The sequence below is a fragment of the Oncorhynchus keta genome, chromosome 2 (assembly GCF_023373465.1).
Source record: "Oncorhynchus keta strain PuntledgeMale-10-30-2019 chromosome 2, Oket_V2, whole genome shotgun sequence".
NCBI lineage: Eukaryota > Metazoa > Chordata > Actinopteri > Salmoniformes > Salmonidae > Oncorhynchus > Oncorhynchus keta.
This window is the reverse complement of record NC_068422.1, coordinates 71,654,401-71,667,334: the sequence shown is the minus strand read 5'-3', so window position 1 is coordinate 71,667,334 and position 12,934 is coordinate 71,654,401.

The window sequence follows — 12,934 nt, the reverse complement described above, 5'->3', positions numbered from 1 at the left end:
TGCAGCTGTGTGTAACAACAACTACAGAGGGTAGTGCAAACGGCCTAGTAGATCACTGGGGCAAAACTTCCTGCCATCAAGGACCTCTATACCAGGTGGTGTCAGAGGAAGCCCCTAAAAATTGTCAAAGACTCCAGCCACCCTAGTCATAGACTGTGCTCTCTGTTACAGCACAGCAAACGGTACCGGAGCCCCAAGTCTGGGTCCAAGAGGCTTCTATAAACAGCTTCTACCCCCAAGCCGTAAGACTCCTGAACATCTATCAAATGGCTACCCAGACTATTTGCATCTCTATTGTTATTTTACTGCGTCTCTTTAACTATTTGTTACTTTTATTTTATTATGTTTCTCAATATTTTCTTAAAACTTTATTGTTGGTTAAGGGCTTGTAAGTAAGCATTTCACTGTAAGGTCTACACTGGTTGTATTTGGTGCGTGTGACAAATACAATTGGATTTGATTTGATTTGAAGATCGGTTTACCAGTCCGTCACATGGAGCTGCACTGCTCCCTAGTGTCAATAACAAGGCACTTTACCAGCCTGAGGGGAGGCATGGGTTTATGTGGAGGCATCATCTTAATGGAACAGCACGATACCGCTCACCAAACATGCCTCCCCTATAGATCCTCCCCCCACTTTGTTTAATTGATGTCAAATTATTAATTACAGGATGTGTCAGATTGGATAATAATGGTGTTATACCACAAGGTGGCAGCACCAGCTAACATTGATTCACTAATATGGTAAAAGGTGAACTGAGCTGCCACTGCTTCTCCACAGCTCCACAGCTCCTGTTTCCCTTGCTGTGAATTCAATATCACTTTAAAAGGACTCACATCTCACAATCATCGCATCAAATTAATCAATAAAGTACTCGTAACACAAAAGTCTCTCCTGTTATTGATCCTAAATGTTGAAATCAGGTTAATCAATGATTTCAGAGAGAGGTTGGTGTTGTTTCCTGTGACTGCAGCATGAGAGACTCAGGTTGTTTCCATCTATTAGCTGTTGTTCATCAGAAAATGGAGCCTGCAGTATGTTTCCTCTTCTAGTTTGTTATTCTTCCTCATCCCTCTCGTACTACCTCCATCACTTATTAGACAGTCAAGCTCACAAACAGGTGGTCGTTCATATCTTTCTACCTTTACTGTGTGGGAGAGAGCATGTCTGTGTGATTACTGTGGCTCAGTGACAGAAATAACACAAGCTTTCCCAATTACAGCTCCAGTGTTAAGCCACCTGTTTCTTCCTGAACATCATGCTCAGGGTAACTGTACCTGCAGGTATAAATACTTTAACCCATTTGTTCCCACATTTTTCACAGACATGACACTAAATATTTAGCAATTAGTAAGCCTAACACGTAAGCCATATTGACTTTTTTTATACATATTAAAAAGTATATATATACCGTGTTCAAAAGTTTGAGGTTACATAGAAATGTCCTTGTTTTTGAAAGAAAAGCACATTTTTTTGGCCCATTAAAATAACATCAAATTGATCAGAAATACAGTGTAGACATTGTTAATGTTGTACATGACTAATGTAGCTGGAAACGGCAGATTCTTTATGGAATATCTACATAGGCGTACAGAGGCCCATTATTAGCAACCATCACTCCTGTGTTCCAATGGCACGTTGTGTTAGCTAATCCAAGTTTATCACTTTAAAAGGCTAATTGATCATTAGAAAACTATCTTGCCTTCAAAAAAAAGTGACCCCAAACTTTTGAACAGTAGTGTATACATGGATATATATATATTTTTAAATGTTTTATTCTTGATCACAATAATATATAGCCAATGGGAACATACAGTGCTCTGCCTATTATAAGATTAACAGACATTTACCCATATTCCTCATCCCCAATATCTCTATATTCCTCAGCCCACTTACCTAAACCTAATTATCCACTCACCCCAGCCCATGTCCTAACCTTAACACCCACATGCCAATACCCTAATTGTGATACAATCAAGTACCGATACACCCATTTCCTAGCCCTAAATGACCTATTTGTTACTCATAGACCACAGTTCCTTTGCCAATACACATCCTCCCTGTTATCCACTTTCCTTAGGCCTGTACCCAAGTCTCCAACAGTAACCTACTGTATATCCACATATTCACTGCACACCACAACCCTGTTATTTGCATATCTTAGTCCTGTGACCTCTGACCTGTATACATTAATCATTTCAAATCTAAACTCCTAGTATAGTGGTGTAACACATGTGCCCCAGCCTAATTCACCTTTTTCCTACCACAAACATGTTGAATGGACAATAGACATCCATCCAGACCCATTACCTGTTTGAGCCTTGTGTATCCCTACACCCCATTACTTATATAAACCAGGTCAACCCATGGGCATACTCATATAAACCAGGCAAATCCATGGGCATACTCATATAAACCAGGAAAATCCATGGGCATACTCATATAAACCAGGCAAATCCATGGGCATACTCATATAAACCAGGCAAAGCCATGGGCATACTCATATAAACCAGGAAAATCCATGAGCATACTCATATAAACCAGGTCAACCCATGGGCATACTCATATAAACCAGGCAAATCCATGGGCATACTCATATAAACCAGGCAAAGCCATGGGCATTCTCATATAAACCAGGCAAAGCCATGGGCATACTCATATAAACCAGGTCAACCCATGGGCATTCTCATATAAACCAGACAAAGCCATGGGCATTCTCATATAAACCAGGCAAAGCCATGGGCATTCTCATATAAACCAGGCAAAGCCATGGGCATACTCATATAAACCAGGAAAATCCATGGGCATACTCATATAGAACAGATAAATCCATGGGCATACTCATATAAACCAGGTAAATCCATGGGCATACTCATATAGAACAGGTAAATCCATGGGCATACTCATATAGAACAGGTAAATCCATGGGCATACTCACATAAAACAGGTCTACCCCAGTGACCAAGCCTCAACATTCATATAAACCTGGTCTGCACTCATACTTCGGCCCCAATATTCTTGCAGACCAGGTGAACACCTGCATGTCTAACCCAGTACTGATTTAAAAAATAATAATAAACAGGTCTACTGCTTCATGTTATCCCCAATTGTCATAATAATAAGTGTACTGCATTTCAGCCCCAATACTCATACAAACCAGGTCTTGTCACGACTTCTCCCGAAGTCGGCTCCTCTCTTTGTCCGGGGGGCGTTCGGCGATCGACGTCACTGGCTTTCTAGCCATCACCGCTCCATTTTTCAGATATCCATTTGTTTTGTCTTGTTTCCATACACACCTGGTTTTAATTTACCCAATCAATCTACTTGTATTTAACCCTCTGTTTCCCATCATGTTTGTGTGTAATTGTTTCATGTTACTGTGGTGTCTTATTACGAGCTTTACTTTTGTTATGTTTCCGTGTTTTGAGCACATTTGATTTATGTAGTGCTTTCATTTTGGAACTAAAATAAAAGTGCACCTGTTTTCATGACGCTACTCTCCTGCACCTGACTTCGCCTCTTATACACCCGCTGACAGGTCTACACTTGTACTTCAGCTCCAATGTACATACCTACAAAGTCTGCACCTGTGCTTGAACCCAATTCGTCAACTAAGCCAGGTCTAAATGTGCCGAAGCCTGAATACTCATAAACTGCAAACCCGGTCTACACCTTTGACTAAGTTTCAATACTAATATAAACCAGATCTACATACGAACCAGGTTTACACCTGTGGCTATGTCCCAATACTCTGATAAAGCAGGTTTACCCTTGTAACTATTCACCAGGTTTTCCAATGCCTCACAAAACAGAGCACCTATTGATAGATTTTTTAAAAAATGTAAGACATTGAATATCCCGTTGAGCATGGTTATTAATTACATTTTGGAATGTGTATCAATACACCCAATCACTAGAAAGATACAGGCGTCCTTCCTAACTCAGTCGCCAGACAGGAAGGAAATCACTCAGGAATTTCACCATGAGGCCAATGGTGACTTTAAAACAGTTATATAGTTTTATGGCTCTGACAGGAGAAAACTGAGGATGGATCAGCAACATTGTAGTTACTCCACAATACTAACCTTAATGACAGAGTGAAAAGAAGGATGCCTGTACAGAAGAAAAATATTCCAAAACATACATCCTGTTTGCAACATAGCACTAGTAATAAGTAATACTGCAAAAAATGTGGCAAAGCAATTAACTATTTGTCCTGAATACAGAGTGGGGTAAATCAAATACAACACATTACAGAGTAACACTCTTTATATTTTCAATCATTGTATTCACTCTAATCAAATAAATGTTTTTGGTCACATTCACATTGTAAGCAGATGTTAATGCGAGTGTAGCGAAATGCTTGTGCTTCTAGTTCCGACAGTGCAGTAATATCTAACAAGTAATCTAAACATTTCCCAACAACTACCTAATACACACAAATCTAAAGGGGTGAATGAGAATATGTACATATAAATATATGAATGAGCGATGGCCGAGCGGCATAGGCAAGGTGCAATAGATGTGATAAAATACAGTATGTACATATAATATCGGTAATGTAAGATATGTAAACATGATTAAATTGGCTTTGTTTAAAGTGACTAGTGATAAATGTATTAAAGTGGTGAGTCATTGGGTCTCAGTCTAGGCAGCAGCCTCTCCAAGTTGGTGATTGCTGTTTAGCAGTCTGATGGCCTTGAGATAGAAGCTGTTTTTCAGTGTTTCGGCCCCAGATTTGATGCACCTGTACTGACCTCACCTTCTGGATGGTAGCGGGGTGAGCAGGCAGTGGCTCGAGTGGTTGTTGTCCTTGATGATCTTTTTTACCTTCCTGTGACATCGGGTGCTGTAGGTGTCATGGAGGGCAGGTAGTTTGCCCCCGGTGATGCGTTGTGCAGACCGCACCACCCTCTGTATAGCCTTGCGGTTGAGGGTGGTGCAGATGCCGTACCAGCCTGTGATACAGTCCGACAGAATGCTCTCGATTGTGCATCTGTAAAAGTTTGTCAGGGTTTTGGGTGACAAGCCAAATGTTGAAGAGTTGAAGTTGAAGAGGCACTGTTGCACCTTCTTCACCACACTCTGTGTGGGTTGACCATTTCAGTTTGTCTGATGTGTACGCCGAGGAACTTAAAACTGCATCATGTTATAGGTATGCTTGTAATAGTTAAGGACTGGGGAGTATTTCAGGATAAGAAAGAACAGCACAGTCAAAATCCTAGAGGAAAACCTGGTCCAGTCTGCTTTCCACCAGACACTGGGAGATGAATGTAATGGAATGATGGAACGGAGTCAAACATGTGGTATCCATATGTTTGATGTGTTTGATATTGGTCCATTAACTCCATTCCAGGCATTACAATGAGCCCATCCTCCTATAGCTCCTCCCACCAGCCCACTGCTTTCAACAGGACAATATCCCTAAACACAAGGCCAAATCTACACTGGAGTTGTGTGTGTGTGTGTGTGTCTGCATTGTACTGGGCCATTAGGATGCTGTTGTTGATATGTTGTTTGGACTGTGAATGCTAATTGGAACACTTATAATCCAGTCAATGATAAGAACTCCCTCCTGCCCCCCTTCCCTGTACGCATGCTCCCACGGACAGACGCACACACACAGACATAGACACACACACCAACCACAAACAGCCAGCTCTGCTGTGGTCTGGTCGGATGCGTCCCTGGAGCAGAGCAGAGCTGAAGACACACTGAGCATGTGATGAGGCAGTGAATGGCTGAGAGCAGCGGGAGCTCTGAGGGCTAGGGGGAGAGGTATGGGGGCTCATAGGAGCACTGGAGCAGTATGGGGGGCTGAAAGGAGCTTTATAGGGGGCTGTGGGGGACTGTGAGGAGTGGTGTGGTGGGCTGTGGGGGGACTGTGAGGAGCGGTGTGGTGGGCTGTGGGACGACTGTGAGGAGCGGTGTGGTGGGCTGTGGGTCGACTGTGAGGAGCGGTGTGGTGGGCTGTGGGGGGACTGTGAGGAACGGTGTGGTGGGCTGTGGGGGGACTGTGAGGAACGGCGTGGTGGGCTGTGGGGGGACTGTGAGGAGCGGTGTGGTGGGCTGTGGGACGACTGTGAGGAGCGGTGTGGTGGGCTGTGGGGAACTGTGAGGAGCGGTGTGGTGGGCTGTGGGGGAACTGTGAGGAGCGGTGTGGTGGGCTGTGGGACGACTGTGAGGAGCGGTGTGGTGGGCTGTGGGGAGACTGTGAGGAGCGGTGTGGTGGGCTGTGGGACGACTGTGAGGAGCGGTGTGGTGGGCTGTGGGACGACTGTGAGGAACGGTGTGGTGGGCTGTGGGGGACTGTGAGGAGCGGTGTGGTGGGCTGTGGGGGGACTGTGAGGAGCGGTGTGGTGGGCTGTGGGACGACTGTGAGGAGCGGTGTGGTGGGCTGTGGGGAACTGTGAGGAGCGGTGTGGTGGGCTGTGGGACGACTGTGAGGAGCGGTGTGGTGGGCTGTGGGACGACTGTGAGGAACGGTGTGGTGGGCTGTGGGGAACTGTGAGGTATTGGTGTGGTGGGCTGTGGGACGACTGTGAGGAGCGGTGTGGTGGGCTGTGGGACGACTGTGAGGAACGGTGTGGTGGGCTGTGGGGGGACTGTGAGGAGCGGTGTGGTGGGCTGTGGGACGACTGTGAGGAGCGGTGTGGTGGGCTGTGGGCTGTGGGACGACTGTGAGGAGCGGTGTGGTGGGCTGTGGGGACGACTGTGAGGAGTGGTGGGCTGTGGGACGACTGTGAGGAGCGGTGTGGTGGGCTGTGGGACGACTGTGAGGAGCGGTGTGGTGGAATGTGGGGGACTGTGAGGAGCGGTGTGGTGGGCTGTGGGACGACTGTGAGGAGCGGTGTGGTGGGCTGTGGGGGGACTGTGAGGAACGGTGTGGTTGGCTGTGGGGGGACTGTGAGGAGCGGTGTGGTGGGCTGTGGGGGGACTGTGAGGAGCGGTGTGGTGGGCTGTGGGATGACTGTGAGGAGCGGTGTGGTGGGCTGTGGGGGACTGTGAGGAACGGTGTGGTGGGCTGTGGGGGGACTGTGAGGAGCGGTGTGGTGGGCTGTGGGACGACTGTGAGGAGCGGTGTGGTGGGCTGTGGGGAAACTGTGAGGAGCGGTGTGGTAGGCTGTGGGACGACTGTGAGGAGCGGTGTGGTGGGCTGTGGGACGACTGTGAGGAGCGGTGTGGTGGGCTGTGGGGGACTGTGAGGAGCGGTGGGTGGGCTGTGGGCTGTGGGACGACTGTGAGGAGCGGTGTGGTGGGCTGTGGGGACGACTGTGAGGAGCGGTGTGGTGGGCTGTGGGGACTGTGAGGAGCGGTGTGGTCGGCTGTGGGACGACTGTGAGGAGCGGTGTGGTGGGCTGTGGGGGGACTGTGAGGAGCGGTGTGGTGGGCTGTGGGGGGACTGTGAGGAACGGTGTGGTTGGCTGTGGGGGGACTGTGAGGAGCGGTGTGGATGGGCTGTGGGGGGACTGTGAGGAGCGGTGTGGTGGGCTGTGGGGGGACTGTGAGGAGCGGTGTGGTGGGCTGTGGGGGGACTGTGAGGAGCGGTGTGGTGGGCTGTGGGATGACTGTGAGGAGCGGTGTGGTGGGCTGTGGGGGACTGTGAGGAGCAGTGTGGTGGGCTGTGGGATGACTGTGAGGAGTGGTGTGGTGGGCTGTGGGGGACTGTGAGGAACGGTGTGGTGGGCTGTGGGGGACTGTGAGGAGCGGTGTGGTGGGCTGTGGGGGACGACTGTGAGGAGCGGTGTGGTGGGCTGTGGGACGACTGTGAGGAGCGGTGTGGTCGGCTGTGGGGCGACTGTGAGGAGCGGTGTGGTGGAACGTGGGGACTGTGAGGAGCGGTGTGGTGGAACGTGGGGGACTGTGAGGAGCGGTGTGGTGGAATGTGGGGGACTGTGAGGAGCGGTGTGGTGGGCTGTGGGGGACTGTGAGGAACGGTGTGGTTGGCTGTGGGGGACTGTGAGGAGCGGTGTGGATGGCTGTGGGGGACTGTGAGGAACGGTGTGGTTGGCTGTGGGGACTGTGAGGAGCGGTGTGGATGGCTGTGGGGGACTGTGAGGAGCGGTGTGGTGGGCTGTGGGATGACTGTGAGGAGCGGTGTGGTGGGCTGTGGGGGACTGTGAGGAGCAGTGTGGTGGGCTGTGGGATGACTGTGAGGAGTGGTGTGGTGGGCTGTGGGGGGACTGTGAGGAACGGTGTGGTGGGCTGTGGGGGGACTGTGAGGAGCGGTGTGGTGGGCTGTGGGACGACTGTGAGGAACGGTGTGGTGGGCTGTGGGGGGACTGTGAGGAACGGTGTGGTGGGCTGTGGGGGACTGTGAGGAGCGGTGTGGTGGGCTTTGGGACGACTGTGAGGAGCGGTGTGGTGGGCTGTGGGATGACTGTGAGGAGCGGTGTGGTGGGCTGTTGGGGGACTGTGAGGAACGGTGTGGTGGGCTGTGGGGGGACTGTGAGGTATTGGTGTGGTGGGCTGTGGGACGACTGTGAGGAGCGGTGTGGTGGGCTGTGGGACGACTGTGAGGAGCGGTGTGGTCGGCTGTGGGACGACTGTGAGGAGCGGTGTGGTGGAATGTGGGGGGACTGTGAGGAGCGGTGTGGTGGGCTGTGGGACGACTGTGAGGAGCGGTGTGGTGGGCTGTGGGGGGACTGTGAGGAACGGTGTGGTTGGCTGTGGGGGACTGTGAGGAGCGGTGTGGTGGGCTGTGGGGGACTGTGAGGAGCGGTGTGGTGGGCTGTGGGATGACTGTGAGGAGCGGTGTGGTGGGCTGTGGGGGGACTGTGAGGAGCAGTGTGGTGGGCTGTGGGATGACTGTGAGGAGCGGTGTGGTGGGCTGTGGGACGACTGTGAGGAACGGTGTGGTGGGCTGTGGGGGGACTGTGAGGAGCGGTGTGGTGGGCTGTGGTACGACTGTGAGGAGCGGTGTGGTGGGCTGTGGGGAAACTGTGAGGAGCGGTGTGGTAGGCTGTGGGACGACTGTGAGGAGCGGTGTGGTGGGCTGTGGGACGACTGTGAGGAACGGTGTGGTGGGCTGTGGGGGGACTGTGAGGAGCGGTGTGGTGGGCTGTGGGACCACTGTGAGGAGCGGTGTGGTGGGCTGTGGGGGGACTGTGAGGAACAGTGTGGTGGGCTGTGGGGGGACTGTGAGGAGTGGTGTGGTGGGCTGTGGGGGAACTGTGAGGAGCGGTGTGGTGGGCTGTGGGACGACTGTGAGGAGCGGTGTGGTGGGCTGTGGGACGACTGTGAGGAACGGTGTGGTGGGCTGTGGGACGACTGTGAGGAGCGGTGTGGTGGGCTGTGGGACGACTGTGAGGAGCGGTGTGGTGGGCTGTGGGCTGTGGGACGACTGTGAGGAGCGGTGTGGTGGGCTGTGGGGACGACTGTGAGGAGCGGTGTGGATGGCTGTGGGGGACTGTGAGGAGCGGTGTGGTTGGCTGTGGGGACTGTGAGGAGCGGTGTGGATGGCTGTGGGGGACTGTGAGGAGCGGTGTGGTGGGCTGTGGGATGACTGTGAGGAGCGGTGGGTGGGCTGTGGGGGACTGTGAGGAGCAGTGTGGTGGGCTGTGGGATGACTGTGAGGAGCGGTGTGGTGGGCTGTGGGGGACTGTGAGGAGCGGTGTGGTGGGCTGTGGGACCACTGTGAGGAGCGGTGTGGTGGGCTGTGGGGGGACTGTGAGGAACAGTGTGGTGGGCTGTGGGGGGACTGTGAGGAGTGGTGTGGTGGGCTGTGGGGGGACTGTGAGGAGCGGTGTGGTGGGCTGTGGGACGACTGTGAGGAGCGGTGTGGTGGGCTGTGGGACGACTGTGAGGAGCGGTGTGGTGGGCTGTGGGGCGACTGTGAGGAGCGGTGTGGTGGGCTGTGGGACGACTGTGAGGAGCGGTGTGGTGGGCTGTGGGCTGTGGGACGACTGTGAGGAGCGGTGTGGTTGGCTGTGGGGGGACTGTGAGGAGCGGTGTGGATGGCTGTGGGGGACTGTGAGGAGCGGTGTGGTTGGCTGTGGGGACTGTGAGGAGCGGTGTGGATGGCTGTGGGGGACTGTGAGGAGCGGTGTGGTGGGCTGTGGGATGACTGTGAGGAGCGGTGTGGTGGGCTGTGGGGGACTGTGAGGAGCAGTGTGGTGGGCTGTGGGATGACTGTGAGGAGTGGTGTGGTGGGCTGTGGGGGACTGTGAGGAACGGTGTGGTGGGCTGTGGGACGACTGTGAGGAGCGGTGTGGTGGGCTGTGGGGGACGACTGTGAGGAGCGGTGTGGTGGGCTGTGGGACGACTGTGAGGAGCGGTGTGGTCGGCTGTGGGACGACTGTGAGGAGCGGTGTGGTGGAACGTGGGGGGACTGTGAGGAGCGGTGTGGTGGAATGTGGGGGGACTGTGAGGAGCGGTGTGGTGGGCTGTGGGGGGACTGTGAGGAACGGTGTGGTTGGCTGTGGGGGGACTGTGAGGAGCGGTGTGGATGGCTGTGGGGGGACTGTGAGGAACGGTGTGGTTGGCTGTGGGGGGACTGTGAGGAGCGGTGTGGATGGCTGTGGGGGACTGTGAGGAGCGGTGTGGTGGGCTGTGGGATGACTGTGAGGAGCGGTGTGGTGGGCTGTGGGGGGACTGTGAGGAGCGGTGTGGTGGGCTGTGGGATGACTGTGAGGAGTGGTGTGGTGGGCTGTGGGGGGACTGTGAGGAACGGTGTGGTGGGCTGTGGGGGGACTGTGAGGAGCGGTGTGGTGGGCTGTGGGACGACTGTGAGGAACGGTGTGGTGGGCTGTGGGGGGACTGTGAGGAACGGTGTGGTGGGCTGTGGGGGGACTGTGAGGAGCGGTGTGGTGGGCTTTGGGACGACTGTGAGGAGCGGTGTGGTGGGCTGTGGGATGACTGTGAGGAGCGGTGTGGTGGGCTGTTGGGGGACTGTGAGGAACGGTGTGGTGGGCTGTGGGGGGACTGTGAGGTATTGGTGTGGTGGGCTGTGGGACGACTGTGAGGAGCGGTGTGGTGGGCTGTGGGGGAACTGTGAGGAGCGGTGTGGTGGGCTGTGGGACGACTGTGAGGAGCGGTGTGGTGGGCTGTGGGACGACTGTGAGGAGCGGTGTGGTGGGCTGTGGGGGACTGTGAGGAACGGTGTGGTGGGCTGTGGGACGACTGTGAGGAGCGGTGTGGTGGGCTGTGGGGGGACTGTGAGGAACGGTGTGGTGGGCTGTGGGACGACTGTGAGGAGCGGTGTGGTGGGCTGTGGGGGGACTGTGAGGAACGGTGTGGTGGGCTGTGGGGGACTGTGAGGAGCGGTGTGGTGGGCTGTGGGACGACTGTGAGGAGCGGTGTGGTGGGCTGTGGGGGGACTGTGAGGAACGGTGTGGTGGGCTGTGGGGGGACTGTGAGGAGCGGTGTGGTGGGCTGTGGGACGACTGTGAGGAACGATGTGGTGGGCTGTGGGGGACTGTGAGGAACGGTGTGGTGGGCTGTGGGGGGACTGTGAGGAGCGGTGTGGTGGGCTGTTGGGGGACTGTGAGGAACGGTGTGGTGGGCTGTGGGGGGACTGTGAGGAACGGTGTGGTGGGCTGTGGGATGACTGTGAGGAGCGGTGTGGTGGGCTGTTGGGGGACTGTGAGGAACGGTGTGGTGGGCTGTGGGGGACTGTGAGGTATTGGTGTGGTGGGCTGTGGGGGACTGTGAGGAACGGTGTGGTGGGCTGTGGGACGACTGTGAGGAGCGGTGTGGTGGGCTGTGGGGGGACTGTGAGGAACGGTGTGGTGGGCTGTGGGACGACTGTGAGGAGCGGTGTGGTGGGCTGTGGGGGACTGTGAGGAACGGTGTGGTGGGCTGTGGGGGACTGTGAGGAGCTGTGTGGTGGGCTGTGGGACGACTGAGAGGAGCGGTGTGGTGGGCTGTGGGGAACTGTGAGGAACGGTGTGGTGGGCTGTGGGGGACTGTGAGGAACGGTGTGGTGGGCTGTGGGATGACTGTGAGGAGCGGTGTGGTGGGCTGTGGGGGGACTGTGAGGAACGGTGTGGTGGGCTGTGGGGGACTGTGAGGTATTGGTGTGGTGGGCTGTGGGACGACTGTGAGGAGCGGTGTGGTGGGCTGTGGGGGGACTGTGAGGAGCGGTGTGGTGGGCTGTGGGACGACTGTGAGGAGCGGTGTGGTGGGCTGTGGGACGACTGTGAGGAACAGTGTGGTGGGCTGTGGGGACTGTGAGGAGCGGTGTGGTGAGCTGTGGGGAACTGTGAGGAGCGGTGTGGTGGGCTGTGGGGGACTGTGAGGAGCGGTGTGGTGGGCTGTGGGACGACTGTGAGGAGCGGTGTGGTGGGCTGTGGGACGACTGTGAGGAGCGGTGTGGTGTGCTGTGGGGGAACTGTGAGGAACGGTGTGGTGGGCTGTGAGGAGCGGTGTGGTGGGCTGTGGGACGACTGTGAGGAGCGGTGTGGTGGGCTGTGGGGGACTGTGAGGAGCAGTGTGGTGGGCTGTGGGACGACTGTGAGGAGCAGTGTGGTGGGCTGTGGGGGAACTGTGAGGAGCGGTGTGGTGGGCTGTGGGACGACTGTGAGGGCTGTGGGAGGACTGTGAGGAGCGGTGTGGTGGGCTGTGGGACGACTGTGAGGAGCGGTGTGGTGGGCTGTGGGGGGACTGTGAGGAGCAGTGTGGTGGGCTGTGGGACGACTGTGAGGAGCAGTGTGGTGGGCTGTGGGGGACTGTGAGGAGCGGTGTGGTGGGCTGTGGGGGGACTGTGAGGAGCGGTGTGGTGGCCTGTGGGACGACTGTGAGGGCTGTGGGGGGACTGTGAGGAGCGGTGTGGTGGGCTGTGGGGGGACTGTGAGGAGCGGTGTGGTGGGCTGTGGGGGTACTGTGAGAAGCAGTGTGGGGTGCTGTCAGGACCTGTGGAAGGCTTTCCACTCCTCACCCAATACATTCACAGCCTGCATCACCAGGCGACAGCACTCAATTTAATATCAGTTG